This window comes from Anopheles arabiensis, chromosome 2 (assembly GCF_016920715.1).
Source record: "Anopheles arabiensis isolate DONGOLA chromosome 2, AaraD3, whole genome shotgun sequence".
NCBI lineage: Eukaryota > Metazoa > Arthropoda > Insecta > Diptera > Culicidae > Anopheles > Anopheles arabiensis.
In genome coordinates this window covers 81275666-81288801 of record NC_053517.1, presented here as the reverse complement: position 1 = coordinate 81288801, position 13136 = coordinate 81275666, and the positions used below count along the sequence as shown (strand labels likewise).

General features: G+C 42.3%; 1 protein-coding gene across 1 annotated transcript in view; it reads left to right on the top strand.

Annotated features, from left to right (window-relative positions):
• Positions 1-13136, top strand: part of LOC120893340 (cold shock domain-containing protein CG9705) — a 37428-nt gene that overhangs the window by 8131 nt on the left and 16161 nt on the right. The gene's annotated exons all lie outside the window — the stretch shown is intronic.

Here is a 13136-nt window from a genome sequence, read left to right as displayed (position 1 = left end):
AAAATGACGCTCACGTATTCCGGCCAATTCTTGCAGAATGCTGTAATCCATCGAACGTTATCCTGGCTTACTCCTGTTCCAACAGCATCTCCAATCAACCTTAATGGCGGGAGGCAAAAGGATTAATGATGTTGTTACGTTTGCTGATCCATCAGATTACACTTCAAAATGCTTCGGTGTCAAGCAATTGTAGTCAAAACCAAAAAAAAAAAACAAAATCATCCCTCACACGTGCCTTACCATTAAATCCAATTTAACAAAGCTTCGTTACACGTGTAAGAAATAAAAAAAAAATCATCCCACCCAGCTCCAGAGTGACGTGATGCAACAATTTTGTCAACAAAAAATCGGACATTTCGCACGTTCCGTAGTATATCGCGCGCAATTAGTGAACCGTAAAGGACAGTTCTGTGACGACCATCTCCTACCACAAAAAAGCGTGGACAATGCACGATACAAAAAAAGAAGCTCACGGGAGTGTTTTGTGTGGTCAGAGCCACGATAAAGGCATGCCTGGGCGGGGACAGGATTAACGTCCCTCGAAAATGTAAATGACATAGCAACAATTTCCATCCTGCTCTTTTTGTTCCATTTCCATGCTTTGGTTTGGAACGTCAGCTGGGGGAAAGGCTTTAGGACACATTTCGGTTCCAATTTGTGTTCCTTCCCCGCGGTCTGGTGACCACCATCGCATGTGTTTCGCTGTGTGTGTTTGTGTGGTCTCTATTGTCAATTCTATTTATTTTCCTTGCGCTTGCTCTGAGCTAAACTTCCCCCCCCCAAATGGTGGGGATACACTTGTGTTTTTTGAACGGTTCTGCCAACGGTCGGCGAATTCCACCGGACATTCCAGCACACCTTTGCTCCTGGGCTTCCTTTCCAATGCAGAATGCATGGAGAGTGAATATTGGATCGTTCACAGACATGAACGACAAAAAGGAATGAATTTTGATAAAAAAATAGTATAAAACAAACTCCCTGATATCATGGCTACTCCCAACATAGAGTTGGGCTTTTTTTGTAGGTTCTCTTTCACCATCACTCGATCTGCATTTGTTGGCATGAGCTTGTCGCAGTCTATACTTGTGCCAAGCCATCAATTCTTACTGCAGCAATGGAGCAAAAATAAACCGTTGCAATCAACCCCCTCCCCGAGGGCACAATCCTCGCGCAGGCAGGGCATGCATATATGCATATGATGCGCATTGCATTGTCTGGTCGGGTTTCCTGGTTCCGGTGCCATGGCCTAGGGGGACAAGTGAGTGTCCAGTGTGGCATGGGTAGGGCCCCGTAGAGCTCACAGGGCACCACGCTACCTTCCCACGAGAGAGAACCTTCCTTTCAAAAGAAGTTCAGCCGACCGAATGACCCAAACCGAGCATGAAGTCCGCTCCAGAATAAATATCATTAGTTTGCAACGCTTTTTCCACCTCGGGAGGGATATTTCCTTTTTCTCGTACCCCTGGGTATGAATATTTCACTGTGTATGTTGCCTCACTACACACACACTTGCGCACTTGACAAAGGGTTCGGCGTGTTCCGTTGACTGACAGATAAGACGGACGTTGCTGTATAAACGCACCTGCAGCACTCTCTCCATGCAGACATAAGCAGGAGGCCTTGAAGCCGAGAAGTGTATTGCGTGCAGACGCTTCCACAGTCTGTGCCACTAATGCCTGCAGCGACCACGCATCCGGACCATACCGGTCGGTTCATAGTGCTCTCCACCACATACGGTAACGTGTACGGCACGAACTTCCGGGTCGTTCTACCGCAAAGAAGCAGGACCTGCTGGTTTTCGTTTTCCGGGCTCCACACAAGGGCGCACAGCGGGGCCATGTTGCTCCCAATGTCTGCAATGCTCTGCTGTGTGCTGCTTCCCTTCCCAAAGGGGTTGGTAAACGCTAGAATCGTTATTTTGAATTTCCCAGACGTTGTGCAGTGGGGCACACGAAAGCTCCCATCGCTCGGACAGTACGCCAGGTGCGCTAACAGTCGCAGCGAATCTCTCTCCCCGCAGACACTGAAGTTATCATTTTCCCAGGTGCCTTACTTTTTGACGATATGTGGACGACTGCTGGGTGGATAGATGAGCGCGCGCGGGTGTGTGTGTGTATGCTGTGATGGATGTATGAAGATGAATGGATACAAATTTACCCAACCGTGTGTGTGGGAAGAACTTCCGGTTATAGTTGATGGAACGAGTATCGCTTTTCGGACGAAAGTATTTTGGATGTGTCGTATTTTTGTAACTCCCTGACACGTAAATATATTGCCTAGAGACATGGGCAGGCGAACTCGTAGGTACGTTTGGTTTGGAAGTGACGCCCTTTTTTGTATGACGCAATGGTGAAGATGAACAACCGATAAGCGCCAGCCGGGCACATTGCAAGGTAATCTCTGGAGAGATTATGATGTTTTAGGGATAGTTTTAGCAAGGGATGGTTACTGATGGGATGATACAATCATAGAACGCCATCTATATCGCAAAGGTCATCCATGTTTGGGAACAGCTAGACTGATACAGTATTGAAATAATGGAGTGTTGAAAAAAAAACGCAATGAATCATTTATATTGGTCTTCAGAATCAAATCTCCAAAGATACAAGAGCTCTCCTAAGACTCTAATAATTCATTTATGTTTAGATAGATTCATGCAATGGAGTTAAGTTAAGCCACAGAAAAGAGGGAAATGTTTTGGTGAGAAATTGATGAGTCTATAAAGATTCCTTAATGGTGACTATTTAGAGACTAATATCCAACGATTCTCATATCTGAATCTTTAGGTGTTCATAAATCAATCTAGAGGCTTTGAAGATTTCTTGATTCGTATCACTAATCACTAGAGATTCACATAAAGATTCATTATAAAATATATATGAAGCACAACACTTCGTCAGGATTGAATCATAATTATTAATATCTAGAATGAAAGCATTGAATCACACTCTTTCGAAGTTCTTGAATCTGATTCTGAGTATTCCATCTCCCAAAATGAAATCTTTCAATCAAACTACAAAATCAAACCGTCTTCAAATAAAGTGTTGGTTTATTTTCGTTTGACAGTGCTCACGTTTTAAATAAAGATCTCTCTATTATTCTTCGGAATGTGCATCAACCAACGTGTCCTCAGTGTATTATCGCCGAAAAGAAGGACACAATCCGCTTGATTGCGCGGGTGTGTGCGTGGACGCTTACAGTTCCAAACAGGAAGCTTACTAATGTAAGGTTATGACCTCCTGGCTATTCATCCTTCACGGAAGGGCATCCAAAACTTTTCCAATCCCTCACACCTCATCCGTCCGCCCGACGCCCTAGCCAGCGTGAATTTTATTGCTGATGTTTCCCTGCCTCGTGGAAAGTGCCCCGTCGGTCGTCGTCGTCCCTGTGTGCGCGTGTACATGCACGCTGGTGGTGTGTAAGAAAGTTTACGTAGGATGGACGTACGTAGGAAGCGACCAAGATCAATTGATTTATGATGTTTGAAAGGGGGCCGGGGGGGGGGATGAGAGGACGCTGGCTCGTTGGCGTGCCTGACCTCACTCCAGTGCTTCCTGAGGAAAGGACGGTGCCTTCCAATTCCAAGGAGGCCAAAAATGTTATGCGAAACTTTCCGCCTGCTTTCATTTAGCCGCAATATTTGAATCAGAATTACTCGGATTTATGTATTCCAAGGCGAGAAGTACATTTTAGCAAGCCACCACCTACACACACACACACACACACACTGTGTTGAATTCAGGAAAATCTGGGACACGGGTGGGGTTATTTATTATGCATGCTGCTACCCCCTTTTTATAACTTTCAAAAAGGATGGATCACCCCGTAACAAATCAACCTGTGACTGTTTATACTGTTTATTTTGTGGCAAATCATTAAATCGCTGTTATTGACCTTACCACGTTAGGAATTTAGTTTAATTCAGTTACGAGGTAAACATGGATGAAGGAAGTGTGGGTAATATTGTAAGAATAAAGAAAGATGAAATAACTTTTTCTCGTCGTTAGAATCACGGTCGACCGTAAGGGAATTGATCCAGGAATGGCTTTGTCGAAGCCAACGTGCGTATCGATTGCACAAATACTCCGCTATCGGTTGCTTGCTTTAAATATTCCTTTTGTGTTACTTTAGTCGTCTGCATTGAGATATCAGATTATTGTACGTTTCACTATTCCAACGCTGCAATCAAACTTGATTACTAGCCTTAATTTAATTGCTGTTGTTTCTTTCTCTATCATAAAAGGTTCACATCGTATTTACTTTCCTTTATTCTGTTCAACTTTTTATTTGCACAACATTGTCTCCTGTCTTTCTCCTTTACTTTCCCTCAAGCGTTTCATTGTTGACAACCGCAGCGCTCAGCAGCACAACGCTCGGTCGCGCATGCCTTTCCTACCCTTTAGTCCGACACATTCGTAGTACCACCTGTGCGGTGAGGTTTAAATCCCTGCAACAATGTGCCAATCGAACGGGCAAAACCAAATCACCGGCAGGTCGTCCCCTTCGCAGGTACACACGATCGATAACAACCCCCAAAGCGAGTGTGTAGTAAAAAGGTTCACGCGGATCGTTTTAATCACCCCCACGAACACTAACTTGCCGTTGTTTGCGGAAAAGCGTTACACGAGCGTTACACTAAAAATAGCCTCACTCTCGACCGAGCCAAACAGGGGGGGAAAGCGATCGTCGGAGCGTACACAAGTGGCAAGTGATATGGTAATTTGTCTCACCGTTGGCAAAGCTCCACTCGCTGACGGGGGAATGGGGGAAATCAAAAACGGCAAAAAGACAACCCGAGTGCGCACTTGCAACGATGGTACACAGATATTGTTGCAGAACAGACCATCGACCGTCGAAAATGAGGCTGGTAATGGTGGTGATAAAAATACGATAAAAATAAGACAAGACCGAGAGCGAGAGTAGGAGAAGATTGGGTTGGTGAAAAGCAGCGACCGAAGCGGTATAGACGTGATGCTACGGTGCCTGTTAATAGGACGAACGTGATGTTTGTGGCGCTCGTCCTAGAAGAACCCACTTCACGCGGAACGTTCTTTGACGACCGGGAGCAGCTTAAGCTCTTGAACGCGGGGTATCCGATTGGCACAGGGAGTCGCGATCGTATGGCGTGTCGTCCTCTCGAGTCTTGCGATGAAAAGCACTCCTTCTCCATAGACACAAGTCGATGCGATTAACCCGGGTACTTATGTCTAGTTGTCTAGCGCTGTTGCCATCGAAACACGGGAGTTTTTCTTGTTTCCTGTTGTTTTGCGAGGAAAGTTTGCAGCCCAAAGAATTCCGCTTGAATTAATAATAACAAAATAACAAAAAAAAGCTTAAATTTTCATCTAACTCATCAATAACTATTTACGGAATGCTAATTCCTTCCCACGTCGGTCGGCCGGTTGGCAGGACTTTTGCAGCAAAAAGAAATGTCTCTCTTCCCCCGTTTAATTGCTCTTCTCAGCCCAGTAGTGCCCTGCTGTGAACGTGAAGTGTGACAGACAGGGCCGACCAACAAACTCCCATTATGCTTTGGTGTAGGTTTTTTCCTTCCTCCCTTGTTGGTTCAACGACAAAGCAATAGGATTTAAGGCGGCGACAGTTCATTGGCTTCCCTGCTGTCGAATTGCCTAAAAACAAAGTCTCGGAAAAACAGGCAGGCCGACTCTCCTGGTGGGTGGTGTAATTTTCCCGAGACCCACTGCTTCAACATCACCAACCCCAGTACGTGCGGTTTGGATGACGCACGCACGACGAAAACGACGAGGAAAATAAAACGGCAAACGGTGTGTGGGGCAAAGAAACTCCAAATTGATGGAAATGATTTACCATTTGCTCGCTCGTCACAAAGGACTTTTTTTCGAAACCCTTCAGTGTGGAGACAGATCGGGTGGCCACGAGCAGCAGCATTCGACGTCGATGAACAGAACTTCCCAGCGCGTTATATATGCTTCCCCTTTTCTGCTCATCACTTTCGCGCCATCACTGCAACGTTTCCTTGTTTCCTTATTAAGTATTTTGTTTTCGTCCTGATTTGATCCTGAGTGAATGGGTTCTGTTGTTGCTTTCGCTTCGCTGTTTGCCGTCGTGGGGCAGTTCTTGTCGTGTCTTATTGAGTGAATAAATCAATTGCAGAAAAGACGTGACGCTGAGGCACTGGTGACGATGGTTTAGCAAGCTAAAGATGTGATGAAAATACTACTTACTGTACGATGTTGGCTGCTCGGTGCTTGTGTACGTTGAAGAGATAATTAATTGAGACAATATTTGTGATAAATTCATCTTTCTTTATACGGTAGTGGTGTTCCTTGGTGCTACTACTATCATATCTACTTGTCTTTGCAAAAATCATAATTTAGGCGATTATTTTCGTATATTTAATGTAATTAAATTGTTGTGTAAACGTAAAATAATGCTATATATACATAATACAAAATTACAAAATATTACAGATATCAAAATACATTATCCGCCTGAGCTTTCGGTTGCTTTAAATTGTCTTTTTTAGCTGACTTTTTGTATCATTAAATGCGCTTTAAAAACTGAGAAAAAGATGCTTAAAACGGACTGCTTGTTGACACTTTGGTGCATGCAACATTTGAATTTAATATGCTTTTTTTCTAGCATTTCAAATAATTTCAGATCAACGAGGCAAACAAAGTTATTTTGGCATGAGTTTTTTGGTCTGTGTTAATCAATATTGACCTTATCGGCATTTGATACCCTTTTCCCCGGATCAATACTTCATTTGTATCAGTTACAATGACGAGTTTTTGTTGTTATCCTTCAAGAACAATAGAAATCGATCAAGTAGAATAATCATCTCATCAGGTTCATCTCAATTTCTAATCTCTCTTGATGATATTTCATTTAAATCCAATCAGACATGAAATTGGATTGGTTTGAATTTAATCGGAAATTTTCGAACGTTTCTTGGAAACTCTTGGAGGCATTAAGATTATTCATCGGACAAAAAGTTTGTATAATATTTATTTCTCCTTTTACTTCATTGTTGTTTCGCTTTTTTGACATTTTCAATCGTTTTTACTGTTGTGTTATTGCGAACAATACGCCTACTTTGATCTGCAGAATAGAAATTGTCAAATTAGTTACCGAAAGCTGTGTTCCTCCTATCTTCATCCGGGGATTACTTCCGGACAGACAAGCATCGGTTCAATCGCATCAGCTCGTAACAACTTCTTTTTCATCGAGTGTGGTTGAGAGGTCTCTTACCGATCCACGATACCAACCCCATCCCCATCGGCTTTGATGGAGTGTCACTTCAAGATCCACTCACCAGAGTGCCAGAAGCGAGTGGTGTGGTTGGATTGAGAGATTTCAGCACAAATCCGCCGCGCTTGCTTTTCCGGATTTTACTTTCACCCTCCGTTTTGTTGCTGGGAACGGAGCGATCGGATCGAGGACACACTGTCAAAATCGAATTCAATCAAATTGTGTCCTTCACATGTGGGCCGCTGTGTGTCGTTTGATGTATGAATATCGAAAGCAACCCTTTTTACAGCAACCACACCACCCCGTCGTGACACTCAAACCCGGGGAGTTTTGTTGGGGCGAAGGAAAGTGACTGGTACGTGGAAGGAAAAAGGATGGTGGTGCCTGTAACAAACGATATTTAATCTTCCATCGATTGCTACAGTATGTGTGGGTTGAGTGTGCACTGGTCTGTTGTTGTAAAATATCGCTTTTTCGATTGAATTTGGTGGTTGAATAAACCGTTTTGTATTTGATTAAGCGACGGCTAGACGGGATGGTTGACCTTGTTTTTCCGCGGAATTGATTCATGGAAAGTGTATAATAGAGTAGAGATTCCAAAAGTCTATTGTTTTAATGATTTGAATCATTTTAGAAGAGTAGTTATAGAAATTTGGGTCTTTGGTTCATTATGTAACTATTTATCAAACAATGATGCACAACATAAATCATTAGTCTATTGCGAATCAATACACTCACATTCTCGGCCGACTAGAGACTCGCTCTTCTCGGATTCTACTCACTTAATCCTCAACTATATACATTAACTTGTCGTTATTTGAACTAGTTTTGGGTTTTATGAATTTTTCGTTGAGATTCATTCATATGAATCCTCAGGGATGAGTGAATCAAATCTCGAATCTCCAAAGATTCATGAATGTTTGAATATTTGTGAATCTCTAATTATTCATGAATCTCTATAGATTTATGAATATGTACAGATCGTAATCTTCCTAAATAGATTCATGAATCTTCCAAGATGCATGTATCCATTAAGATTCATGAATCTCCATGGATTCATGAATCGTTTGAGATGTATGATTTTAAGAAGGTTTTTTTTTTTGAGATTTATAAATCCATACAGATTCGTAAATCTTTCGAAATATATAAATCTTATTAGTTTCATGAATCTTTAAAGATTCGTAAATGTTAGAGATTCATGAACCGTTGAAATTCATGAATTTTTCCAACTGAGTTTCAGGTTCATTGAATCATTTCAAAGATTTATCCAGTTTCATGAAATCAGAATTCAGAATTACCCAACCACATGTGAGGCTATAGAGGTTTCAATGAACATGAATGCGCAACAAGTCCATTGCGATTCAATTCACTCACATTCTCGGCCGACTAGAGACTCGCTCTTTTCGGATTCAACTCACTTAATCCTCAAATCCATACATTAACTTGTCGTTATTTGAACTAGTGTTGGGTGAACTAACAAATAATAATGGACAAATCTTCCTTTCTTTTCCTTTCTGTTTGAACTCAATCGCCCACTGTCTCGAGTAGTAATTCGAGTAGGATTCTTTTTGAGATCAACTCACTCACTGGGCGCACAAGTAACTACTATTTTAGGGTTATAACTCTGTTATAGTATGAATACAATTTTTAATGATTGAGTCGTTAAAATGGAATGCGCGACGAGTTTCAAGTAAAGTTTTCGTGCTGAGCATTTTGCTCATTCCTTCACTAACTTTTATTCAGTGCGCACATCTCTACTACAAAGTGTGGACGATGGTTTTACAATTTTGTGGAAGGAATGTTTGGAAGTCCTACTTGGTACACAATAGGTTTCGTAGAACCATTACCAGCTTACAGGATATTTGTGATTGCGGTTGAGTTTGAATTATTTCAAATTTGGATTTAAATCTTCTCATTCTCAGAAGGTTAGAAAGCATAACACACATTTTCATTGCCCTTTTTATATGTATTCTGCAAACTATTCTCTTATCAAAATATCAATGTTAGTAGGATTGCAATAAAATAATAGGAAATTGAACCCGTGCAACTTAATAATTAAATCTAGCTTACCGTTCAATTCCCAACTTTTTGTTTTTGCTTCCTTTCCGCTTCCATAATCCCAGGCCGCCAGTACCTTGACACACTTGGCCCGTCGCCATGTCACGCCGATGTGCTGCCTGCCATCCGTGCAAGAGCAGGGATAAATTGATCGCAGAAAAACAATCAAAACTTTTCTGCCCGCTTCAATCCACAATTCAAACCCTGAAGGGGGCGCGCCAAATGCCAATCGTGCGAAGAATTGCTTTCGATCGGAAAAAAGACAGAGAGAAGGCATAGGCCAGTCGAGGTCGGCCGGCCGGCCGGCCGGTCTGCCAGTTTATTAGCTCTGGCTCCATAAAGGATGCTCTTCTTCTGGTGAGGGAGGTGCGGTTGGCGCTGTATAGGATAACACTCCGGAAGGGTTAGCGGCGATGCCGTTGGAAGAGAAAGGTGACCGACTAATAGGAATCTATTTTTATCTAACGATTGGTTTTCGAGTACCACAGTGGCAGCCCCGAGTGTAGCTTGTGAATAGTTTTTATTTCCGTGTTTTTTTTTCTGATCGAAAGGAAATGTTGTGTGTAGTGTTATGGTATGGTCTGCGTCTGTGGCTATGCGAAGCCAGGTGTGGAGTAATTTCACACCTTCCAACCGGGGGATTCGCATTCTTATGGTGTCTGTGAATTCTTCGTCTATAGCGGTTCATGTTACGCGCGAGCCCATTTTTTTTGCGTTATTATTTCCATTCAATGATGTCAATTTTTCCTTCCGTTTTTCCAGGTTATCGAACGACAAACAAACGTGACCAAAGGATATTGAATTTGTGTTCCGTATTTTTGTTGCTTTTCTTTGCTTTCCTTTTGCTTTTCTCTTGCTGTCTGACGATGTTTGTTTGAAATTAAAAATTTATTCGATTTGAAAATACACCTCTTTTTCTCTCTCTGCTTGTGTGCGGTAGGGTACGCTGCACGAGGGCAAGGCGGTTTTGCCTCATCGCTTTTACGGGCATGCCGCCTCCAATGTTCCAAGTGGTACAGAAGAGGTATTTACGTGTGCAGCTGAAAGCATTTTGAATGATGAAAAATTGTTACAAGCACACCGAGACTTGCGCCGGTAAGACACGGACACACGGAAACATGTGCGGCTTTCATTGATGAGGTGTGCAGAAAATGGGTTGGTTTTGGAAATAAACATCGACGGTGAAAAATAGCAACTCATCACACACTCATACACCAAGACCAATAGAGGCCATGAAAGCTCTAACTTATCATATCTAAACATTGCATAAATCTCAGACACGTAGGTGGTGCGAAAAAAATCGTTCAATCATTCATCAACTTCGGCACGATTAGAGTTGAGATTGAACCTCCTCATGTTTTCCCGTCGATTCTTCGTTATTGACAACAGAGCACAGTATTTTGGAGAAAGGAAAAATCTCTTTACCGTCGAACTCATTGTGCGCTATTAATAACATCCGTAACGTTGAATCGTTAATGCACCGATGAAACCAACTCCTACGTTTTTATCCGACCAACGCTGTTGTGACGTCGTTTTAACGGCTTTTTCATACATCCGGGCAGACGTGTGACGTGTAAGCAGTGTTCAATAATGTTTTATCGAATTTATAATACATCTTCATCAAATCGTGGTTCCAGGTCTGGGAGGGTTGGTTTGAAGCCGTTTTTTTTAAACGAATCCATCATCAAATATTCATCATCTTTTACCGCTTTGTAACCCAAAAAGGGGGGGGTGGGTTCATAGCCAAAGTGGCGGCTTTGCTTTTAAGTAAGTACATCGTTTTTTCCTTTCTTTTTGGATTTTTATTCTTTATTTTTGGTTCCGGTTTGTTGGAGCATTTGCCATCTCCTGACTACGACAACGACGACGACGACCGTCGGACGCGATTTTATCAAATCAAATTAAGCTCTCGTTTGGCGGAGGGGGTTATATCCCGAGTCTCCATCTGCAGCCCTCAACCCACACACACACCTTCGTATTTATTTTGCCATCAAACCGTCCCATCAATTCTCTGCCCAGTCATCGCTTGGAGCCGCTTGGCACAATAACAGGGTGAACCGGGGAATAAAAGAATAAGCACAAAGCAATGACATATCCCCTATCCCATTCCGCCTGCTCGATGCGAGAATCGGTACGGAGAGAAAACCCATCAAAACAACAAGGGTAAATATGATAGAAATGATTGCGCGCTCCGAATTCTACCGGAGAACAGACGAAGAGTCCTTAAATTCACATAAAAAGGATCACCGACCCGACGACTGCAAAGACTGTGCTGTGCTGTGATCGTTTTGATGATGCCCTTTTTGCGACGTTGTGTCTGTTCGTGTGAGCGTGTGTTTGTTTGAGCCTGGCAAACATCTTAGACAGATAAATACGTTAGGCGTAGAAGCCACCACTTGAGAACACCGGAACGGTGGCTTTTCCTGACGCATAGAGACGTACAGACTCTGGCTCCTTGGTGGTGACCCATCGGCATATCCTTCGGTGCTTATCATTATGCTCTCCCGGCAGCTTTACCGTAAATAAAGCATAGAGAATTCCACCAACTGTGGCTGCTGAATGTTTGCAGTAGATAAGGTTGTCCTTTTTCATTGCGGAGGATCAACCTGAAAGCTTTTGAACTTGGTCGCATGCCGTGTCTCAATGCAAGATTTAATAAAACACACTCTTGCGCGCGCGCGCGTATATCACACGAAGAACGAACGCAAAGCACCAAAACCAAACCCCCGAGGGGAGCGCCTTTGCTAACCTCAATCTACGGTTTTTCCGTGCCGTGAGCCAGAAGGCCAGGATTTCCACTTTCTTTTGTGTACATCCTTTGCGGTGCGGGGTGAACACCGAAATGGTGTAGCGAATCTAGTCCGTTCCTCTTCCCAGAATGTGACGCAAAAAAAGGATGGAGGATGGGAGGACACGAGCCGAAAGCTGACAAAATCAGCGTTCCGTTACGGTAACCAAAATAACCGAGATATGATGATGGTTTCCATCGCGTGGTGTGAACATTTCTCAATGTCGGTTGTAGCGCGAGTATCATTCTGGCTGGCAATTTGCAAAGGATTTCCAATTTAAATTTTCTTTTTATCTCTTAATTAATTTTCTTATTTATATTTTATCTTGTGTCGGAGTGTGATCGGACAGGATGCTTCCGGCACTTTGTTAGATGTGGTTCCGAGAAGCAGATGTGTCCAGAAGAACGTTAGACAAGCGATAAAAAAATTTCATTACATGCTAGTTCAGTGGCTGTTTTCAAAAATGTAACAAAATCTACTTCAAAAGCATCTTTGACTATAAAATTATAATATTTTGTGTGTGTCAAGCTGGTGCCGTGACTAGGATCCGTTTAAAGATCATCAGTTTTCAGTTGCAGCAGCTGCCGGGATAAATGACGATTGATTAGATTTATAAGTAACTTTTGACCTGGTTAATAATGCATACTAAATTGCAAAATTTTCGTGAAAAAAATCTAAGGAAACCTCAATTTCAAATCTATTTTGAAATTTGTCTATATGTCACGTTCTATTTTTTATATTACTGGACTTTTGATTTATAATTTTTTTGATAGACGGATACAGGATTGAAGCTTATGTAGTGGTGGACGCAGATGCTTTATCATTATTAAAGCAGCATTTGCATGGATTCCTTTATATTTCTTTTTTAGCATCACAATCGTAGTTGGTGTATATTGACGACCACCAATGTCAGTTGCTGAAGCATATTAACTATCAATAGCATAATTATAAGTTGGATATAGTCAGTAATTGGGTTCAGATTAGAGTCGAACTCTGGAAGGATATAATAACGACTTTGTTATCTGGACTACGAGTCCAGCAAAAACTCATCTTGTT